This window comes from Megascapheus bottae, chromosome 19 (assembly GCF_031878675.1).
Source record: "Megascapheus bottae isolate mThoBot1 chromosome 19, mThoBot2.hap1, whole genome shotgun sequence".
NCBI lineage: Eukaryota > Metazoa > Chordata > Mammalia > Rodentia > Geomyidae > Megascapheus > Megascapheus bottae.
The window spans coordinates 4,334,535-4,344,122 of record NC_143527.1 but is presented as its reverse complement, the minus strand read 5'-3'; the positions used below and the strand labels follow the sequence as shown (position 1 = coordinate 4,344,122).

General features: G+C 36.6%; 1 long non-coding RNA gene across 1 annotated transcript; it reads right to left on the bottom strand.

Moving 5' to 3' along the window:
- Positions 1-952: 952 nt before the first annotated feature.
- LOC150049564 (uncharacterized) lies at positions 953-7,102 on the bottom strand. The gene is made up of 3 exons (XR_016538856.1): positions 7,005-7,102; positions 1,996-2,063; positions 953-1,083 (listed from the first exon to the last, which is right to left on the bottom strand). It is a non-coding gene; the product is annotated as an uncharacterized LOC150049564 (long non-coding RNA).
- Positions 7,103-9,588: the final 2,486 nt, after the last annotated feature.

Genomic DNA, 9,588 nt, shown 5'->3' with positions numbered 1-9,588 from the left:
AGTCACGATTGGATAATTACATTTTCCTGCAAGAATCCTATATCCTCTTTCATAAAACTAGAAAAATTAGCCGCACAGATAAAATATGTTGATAATCTATGAACAGTGATTACTGAGAATATTTAACATTTTATGAAGCACCATGATCACATTTAAAGCTGATAAGAGATAGGAATTTGTTTAATGTAGCTTAAAAATCGAATACCTACAGCCCAACAGCAGTTTAACAACATTTGCAGTGCCCAACTAACTACAAACAGTACAAAGTTCACAAGGTAGAATTCTTTGGCCAAAGGGGGAAAAAATTGTTAGCAAATGCTTAAGACATGATACAACCTGAAAAACCGTTAAATCTGCCCTATGAAGCAATTGCAGACCTAAAATGTCCAGACAATCTTGCTTTGCCATTTTATTGTTCACTTCTCATACAAAACCTGTTTATCAAGGCTCAAGAAGGAATACACCCACTACCTGATATATGTAACTGTAATCCCTCGATACATTACTCCAACAATAAAATAGAATACAAAACCTGTTTCTCGATATTAGACTTCTGTTACACTAACGTATGTGCAAACACAAATAATTCAGTCACGGGATCAAACTTGTCCCAGCTTCCTTGCCCCCTGCTCGGCTCCTTGCTGTATACTGACTCCTAACCTAGCTTGTTTAGCTTGTTTACTTTTCACTGTATAACATTTGCACATGGTAATTCACATAATCAGATATTATCATCATATCCACCTCACTTATTGCACTCCGTCCCCACATACACGTAGTTGTCAGTTTCATCATGCCACATTCATACATAGACACAGAGTATTTTAATATTCTATGCTCTCTGTCCACACACTTCACATATCATTTGAACTGGTGCAGAAAAAGGGGGTTGGCATTATTCAACATTGTATCATAAAAGCTCTGAAGACATTAGGAACAAAGTGTAGCTGTATTCATAATGATTCAAACAGCAAGCCTATAGACGACCTCATGGTAAACGGGGAAAATGCAAATCCATCCTTTGAGTAAGGACTGAAGTAGATGTGTTCCACTCGTATTCAGTTTGGCACTACAAGCCCGGTCCTGCGCAATAAACAGGAAAAAGAAGTGAAAGGGAGTCAAATAGGAAAGGAAGTATAAAAGTATCCATATTTATTTGTAAGTGACTTTATCCTGCTATCCCGCCCTTTAAAAAAAAAACCCAGATTATTAAGTCTGAGAAATGCCTGTGGCAACAATTAAACCAACAATTTAAATCGATAGATTCTCTACATATAGCCACAACAAACAAACTGAGGAAGAATCAGATAAACAATTCTATTCTTAATGGATTTGAGAAAAGTAAAATATCTAGGTCTAAACTTTACCAAAGAGGGAAAGATGTAAGTGGGCTCCGATGACACAGTCTTGATAGTATTGAAATCTGATGTTTATGAATTAATGTTTCTCCATTTGCTTAAAGCCCTAGGAAAATTTGTAGAGATTTAGTAATTGTCATTTAAATAAATTGTTGAAGTTAATCGAGAGAGGAGGGGAGAAGGCTATTGCCTTATTGCTTTATTTAGCCTCCTTCTACAATAAACTTATTTGACCTTAAAAAAAAAACCCACAGAGTATATTTATTTGAAAGTGAAAGCATAGCCGTCAAAAACAAAAACAAACCAATGATAAAACAGAAAAAAGGGAGCGTGGCTGCCTGCAGAGAGCTCCAAGGAGCTCAGTTTCGTCCTCCTGGTGGGGCCTCCACAGATCCACTGCTGACCAAACAGCTGGGCCACAGCTTTCCCGTGAATCAGTGTCTGCTGGCAGTGTATATTTCATTTAGTGTGTGTGTGTGTGTGTGTGTGTGTGTGTGTGTGTGTGTGTGTGTGTGTGAATAGACATACATATATTTGTATATTTGTAACGTTGAAAGGGCTAGTCTGTGATTGATTGACTGCTTGTGTTGATCTGAACAGCTTGTAGATTTTTGATATTTTACTGTTGATCATTTACCACAGGATGAGTGTGGTGCGGCAGCATTGTCTCCAGGCACCATTTCCAAGGCCCTCTAGTCAGGTATTCTGTAACAACAGAGATGAGGTGAATAGACAAGCAGAATGGACGGTGCTTTTTGGTGAACACTGAAGGGGTGTTTCATGTCTGTCCTGGTCTCCCGGTGCACTCCAGGGCAGTTCTCTCCATGAGAAAACATAGCACCAAGTACACTATCTGTACCCTGCAAATGACTTGCTGGGTTTAACTGCCAAGGTGAGTTTCAGCCATTTGCTATTGGAAGCACACTGCCTGTAATTTTGCCGTGCATGGGGGAAGCTGAAATAGACAGCTCATGGCAAAAATGTGTTGGTATTTCAGACCTATGATTAACATTCTTCCCAGGACCACTATCAAAATCACTTTTCCAGTTAAAAAAAGAACCAAAGCACTGAAATACAAATTCGTCTCAGGATAGAGCAGCATCCTGCTAGCAATACATGTATTTGTTAAGAACTAACCAAGTGTCATTTTTAATTCTTGCAACAATGTTACGAGTTTATTGCTATTCTTTCATCATTTTATAAAGGATAAAATTAGTTGTATATAGTCACCAGCTAGAACACTTTAAATATTTGAACAAAGTAGTCCTTATTTATCTGCCGCCATTTATCAATTCCCTATGCAATCACACATTCCCAATACAGTGGCTGTCGGCACAGATCAAGGAGGCTTCCGTCCTCTTTGATCTGGGATCATTTGTGGTTTGACTCATTGCCTTTAGGACTAATGCAATTTGATTCCATTTCTTTGTGGGTAAATGCTTATGACCATGGAAATGCATACTTGAAGAATGAGACAGATTGTGTTTGAATGATAAGAAAACTGTGCATTAAGCTTGCCTTGGTCCATGCATCTTTATCCAGACAGTGAGGCCTGTGTGTGCTTCTATACACATATTTTATTTGCCTTAATGATTGCAATTTAATGTTCAAACTCAGGACACTATTGAGCATGTTTTTCTAATGTACAAAAACATGCAAAAATGAAATCCTATGTCCCTGGTTTGCATAGTAGGTCAAATTGAAAATTTTAATCAACTGACAATTTCAAGAGTTAATATTTCACTTTCAGGAAATACTATTGTCTGCTGTAGTTTTATTTTAGACCCTTTCTGCGATATTGTGAGTACCAGTCTTCACTCAGTTTCCTGTGGGCATGCACATGGTATAAGTTCCTGCAATGGGTAATTCTTTCAAAGCAGCTCAGATTTTTTTTTGCCAGTCCCAGGGCTCAAACTCAGGGTCTGAGTACTGTCCTTGGGCTTTTCTCAAGGCTAGAGCTCTACCACTTGGGCTCCAGCACCATTTCTGGCTTTGTCTATGCATGTGGTACCGAGGATTCGAACCTGGGTCTTTGTGCATGCTAGGCAAGCACTCTACCACTAGGCCAAGCTCCTGCCCCAGCAGCTCAGATTTTTAAAATTCTGGCAGCTGATAGAACACAGCCATACCTCTTTATTACTGGGCTCTTTGAAAATGAGCAAGATTATTTGCATTAGTAAATCACGATGTGAGTAAAGGAAGTGCTGGTTAAAATCTTGAAGTTTTCTTTTTCTTTTTCATTTATTTTACTGATTAGGCATCCAATTTTAATTTTCCATTCTATTTGAAGTATTTACTAAGGGATAGACTTTTGATTGATTGATAGTTCTTCACCATGTTCTTATACCATTCTCTGCATTTTTGTGCATTTTTTACATTTGTCTATCACTTAAAATATTTGGAGCACTCTAGCACTGAATCATGAATGAAAAAATATAATGAACATAATATAATATAGATATAAAAGATAGAATAATATATGGACTGGATGGGTACATGTACTAATGAATATAATAATGTAGTATCATAACAATTGATCTCCATATAACAATTTACGGCATTTCAAATGCCTGGAACCCTGGAACGTTACCTATGATTGTCGTGACATCCTGGCATACAGCTTATATCAGTGTATCACCTGTTTTCACCTTTTCTCTTCTGGTCTACAGACAATGCAGTGGTTGCTGACAACCTGTAAGTACTCTAAGCAGAGTCTTATCGGAGTCCATTAGCAGGGCAGAGACATGTATAAACACAGGTATTGAAAGAAGGTGTAGGTGATTTTTTTTTTCATGAAAACAGGGTCATGTAGAAGGTAGCATGTCTTATCTGAAGGGAATTAAGTAAATTCTCCATCTAAGACATATGATGGGAAATTGCAGTATCTTTTTTTATTTTTTCAAAACTTAGATTTGCCATGATGAGAAAGGAGGAAAGTTAGAATTTAGAGCAAAAATAAATAAATAAAATAAATTTCATTACAGTACTTTATCTGTCAGAAAATAATTTTAAAACAAATTCCTATCATATAGATCCGTCCAGAAACAAAATATGTGGGGGAAAAAGCCTCCTGGAAAATCTATAAAAGACCAGCAGTTAAACTCTAAATCTAATCAGAATTGATTCAATGAAAATTTGGGATTCATATGTGCTCTAAAATTCCTGTTTTCTATTTTTAAATGATATTATGACTTGGAGAGAGTAAAAGGATATAAAATCAACATTGATCATTTTTCATGATTAGAGCAGTTCATCAAAAATATTCTCTAAAATATGGCTTTTTAACTTCTCTACTCTCTGACAATTTTTTGTAAAAGAAGCTAAAATGTTTTAAGTACTTACCAAGTTTCAGCCTTTATGCTCACATTTTTCAATAGTTTTGCAGAGAGAAAAGGTTATAGTTTCAGATAAGATAATGAAGTCTATCATTTTATGGATGAGCAGATACGTAAGTTTAAATATTAAATTTTTAAAAAGTATCTTGAGATGAAAGGTATTTGTCATATAAACTTATTTTATTATTACATATAATGATAATTTTGAATTTTTTCTTATATATCAAAGCACATCTTTTTTCTCAATATATTTAATAAATGTTTCTGTCTAACAACATATCTTTGTATTTAATTTTTGGAGGCAAAATATTTTAGTTATTTGTATTACTTATTAAATGCATGTAATATTTTTGAGAAAATTTTATTCATTAGAGAAGATCATGTATAAAATATTATCATATATAATAATATATACAATTATATACATATACACACAAAATTATATATATATCATATCACTGTGGTTATATTATATGTAGAACATATTAGAATACATAATATAACAGTATATTATATATGTACAATATATACTATATATGCTTAACAATGGAATTACGACTGTATATCACCCCGTTTGCTTCACTGAGATTAAGTCTTTCTTTGTTTGGCCTGGCCTGACCTCAAGGTGTGAATCTCCTCTCTGCCTTGAAAGTAGCAGGAATTGCAGGCATGCACCAGCGTAATGAGACTACCTCAACATTTAATTAAAATCTATATTGCACACGAGCACCTTCAAAGATAAGACACTAATGAACTCACACATTTCATTCTGGCGTTTGTTTTAGTTAAAGTCAGAGCAGATGGGAGAAGAACTTGGCAAGTTACAACGTACAGGAAGCAGGTAGGGTGCGTCTCCACCAGAGGAGCTCTGTGCCCTGGGGTCCGTCTCCTGTCTGTCCCTCGTAACCCATGGGCGCCACAGCCAACAGGTGAGAGTATTTGATCTCCTGCAGAAGGCTGAAGCACTTTTTTGGCTTTGCTGGCTCGGATACACTTACTATATTATTGCTAATGATGTTGATCTTTAAGTTTAATATAAACATGAAGGGCAATTTACTTTTCAAAGAGCACTGATGCCCAGTAGCTCGCACCTTTACTCCTAACTCTTCAGGAGGCAGGCATCTAACCATCACCTTGCAAGCCTGAGAAAGCTGGAAGTAGAAACATCAAAAGGCCGGGTGTAGACCTGTGACTCAGGTGGCAAAGTGCTAGCCTTGAGCAAAAACGCTTAGGGACAGCACCTAGACCCTGAGTTCAAACCCCAGCGCTGGGGTGCTTGCACGCACGTGTATATCACGCACGTGTACTTGCACAGAACACTAATACATCAGAAACTTTGGAAATCCTTACTCACACAGGCCTACAATGCTAGAAAGCTGAGACAGTGATGATTTCAGTTCAGTTAGATTTTGTATCTGGCAAACTCTTGCCACCAATAGGTGGAGAACCTAAATGAATATTGTCACACAGTTTTTCTTTCCTTTACTTCCTTAGTGTACTCAATACATAACACTTGCTTTATAAATCCTACCAATTCCACCAGTTAAGGTCAAAATAGGAAAAAGCTAGATTTTATCTAGTTGTATTGCAAATATCACTTGAATGCATCATTATCATTCACAGAAATAACTTATCAAACTTGTCTTGAGAACCAGAATATAATTCAATACCAGCAAACTTCGCATAAGCAAGAGCCTTATGAGGCTTAAATGATAATTACCACAACCTAATGAATTACATAAATCATTTATAATGAAAGGGAATAAACAAGTACCCAAGAAGAACACATTAATAACATTTTAAAAAAGCAATGAGTAGTTTAATTTATGTGGTATGTCCAGACAGTAGACTTGAATTTTATTTGTGAAATAATTAGTAGTTAATCTAACAGATTACAGTTTATCTACTAGCAATATTTTAAGCTGAAAAATGAAGACTAATTTCATCTAGGATAGAAATTATTCTGATATTATCGGATATTTTGAAAAAGAATAATTGAAGTCTGATTTAAATCATCTTGACAAACATATAATTTATTCTAAAATATTAGCATTCTTTGCAAATCTAGGTAGTTTATAATGTGTTATATATATTTTCAGTGATCCACACATTCAAATCATAATTAAATACACAGATATGTGGGAGGATAGGGCATTCATAAATTTTAACATAATAAGTTGTACTATTATAATACTATTTTAGAGGTTTGCTGATAGTGGCTAACAGAATATCTGATAAACTAACCCACACTCTTTGCGGTTAGAAAGTCTGCTTCCCTCCATGTAGCAAGCATTACTAAAAGTGATTTTACCTAAGTGTTGAGGTTTTCTGTCTCTGACCATCAGCTTCTTTTCTATCATTCAGTTTGGAAACATCATTTTCAGAGTTATCACCCATCCAGTTAATTCCCCTATGGAAGGATCACAAAATTGGATCACAAAATTGAAATTGCTTCACACTTAAAAGCCATACATTTTCTTCTTTGTTGAATCATTAAAAGCAATAACGCCTACTGGGGACTAGAATCTGTGCACTTAGCCAATCAAGAGACAATTTTCATTCCAGGAGAAGTAGCACTAATGATGAGAAAGTGTTACACCAATAGCCAAATTCATTCAACCTCCGTGTTATTTATCTTGTGTAACTTAGGCCTATAGCCTTGCGATGAAGCTCCAGCCTGGCGGGCGTCCCTGGGACTTCACACACTCAGAAGGTCTCCAAAGTGGTGAATTGGGAAATAGCCAAGACCCAAACTCCAAGTGTGACCTAGACTTGTATTAAAAATGGGAAGGGTCATGCTTCATTGTGACAAGGGCTTCAAAACAAAAGGCCAACAGAAAAACAGAACTATGACTCATAAAAATGTAAGCTCCCCATTTTTTTCCTTCAAACTCATCTCTCACTCCCTCTCCTGTGTTGCTCTTCCACCTTTCACTACAGGATGTTACAGCATGAATATTCTTTCCTCTGGACCTGGATCCTGTAGATTTCTGACCGGAAAGCAAAAGTACTTCTGTTCATTATTAAGGGTTCAGTGTGTGGTACAGCAAAAGGAAAGAACTGAAATTTCATGTAGCTCAGCAATGACTGGTAAAGAAGGTGTGGACTTCGAGAGGAGTGTGTGAGGACACGATAAAAAGTAGTGGATGCACTTCAAATGAAAAGACTGAGTCAGCCTATCAGATGAACCGTCACTAGTTCTCCAACGTATTTGATTAAAGCTGCGCCCTTTTAACTTTGTGATTAGTATGTCATTAGGCAAAAGTGAGAATCTATTTCCCATGTGCGCATGATGAGTGATGTTAAGTGATGGGTGAGAGGACTCAGGCTGTTTCTTCAAATCTGGTAAAATTGATGTTCTGTGCCTTTCTAACATGTGCGCTGTAATAAAGAAGTGAACACACACTCACTAATGTGGTTGTCACACACAGACACCTACAAAGACAGACACAAGCACACACGGACTGACATCCTTTGGTGGTGGCCTTATTACAAAATAGAAATGACCTGAGCCAGGCTTCCTGAATGGATTTGCCGGACATTAACACGAGAGTTTCTATTATTTTTTTTATTTTTTTTTATTTCTGTTCTAACTATTTTGCTTCTTTTTAAAAAGCATGTTGAATCTAGGATTGACTGTGAGTACATATTAGTGAAGGATGCAGTGTTCAGGATTCACTACAAAGCGTGATTTCAAGCTAGACCAGGGCTGAATAACATGTGAAAATACCATTTTATTACAATGTTGAGAGAAAAAGAAGAGCTACTGTGTGACTTCCTACTCTGTACCATAATCAGTTACTCCAGCAGGGTTTTTGTTCCCCATGTCAGCTTTGGAGACATGCATGACCAATCGAAGAAGGCTTTCTCTCTACACTAGAACAAGAGAACACAGGCCTCCCGTCTCGCTCAGCTCATCCTCAAGCCATTCATTCACTCGAAGCAATTATCCAGGAAATCAGGCTGCTCATGAGTGGAATTTTTTTCCCACCTGGACCTATTTCAACTCCTTGGAGATTCATTTAACTGAATTTTTCACATTTTCATTTACACAGTCATGATTAAAAGGAATTTTTTAGCATATGTCATTAAACATTAAACAGTGTATTTATTAACAATGAAAAAAGCAAGTGGCACATTTACCTTGGGGGAACACCTTACCCACATCTGGATGAACAGATTTACTAAACCAACATTTACTAACATCCCCCACAGTTCAGAAACTCTGCCCACCACGAAAGGGTTCACTGCCCTCCTGTGCTTTGTCATCTCTGTCAACCTGCACAGATGATCTCCAAACGAACATTGAAACATCAAGGCATGATCTTCTCAGGGGCACAGACTCTAAATGCTAAGAGAAGATTTCTTGGAGAAAGGCTGGATAAGTGGGACTGCATTAAACTGCAGAGCTTTTGTATGGCAAAGGACATACAAAGGACATGGGGGGAAAATGGCTGGAGACAATAGTTGACCACCTGGCTAGCAAGTATAAGATGCTGAGTTCAAACCCTAGCACTGGATAAAGGAAGCTGAATAAGTGTAATGTCCTAAATATCTAGAAGGTATTAACCTATCTATTTGAGTATAGATTTTCCTCATAGGCATTTTGAAGTTAAACATGTCAATATTTGCAAATATGAAACCTATCAGTCTCCATTGTAACCGTTTGAACTTGTTGCTTTTATTGAATGATTTGATATTTCTTTTAACAGATCACCCTTGGATAATATCAAAGGCTTCAACTTTTTCTAATTGTTCCCACTCTAGAACTTTACTGAAAGCTGGTGATGAATGCAAATGCAAGTCCTTGTATTCAAGTTTTGCTTTTCATGAGCTTGATAGATGGCAGCTCACATTTAAATCTTCAGGTTTTACCTTATGTTATAAAATAAAAA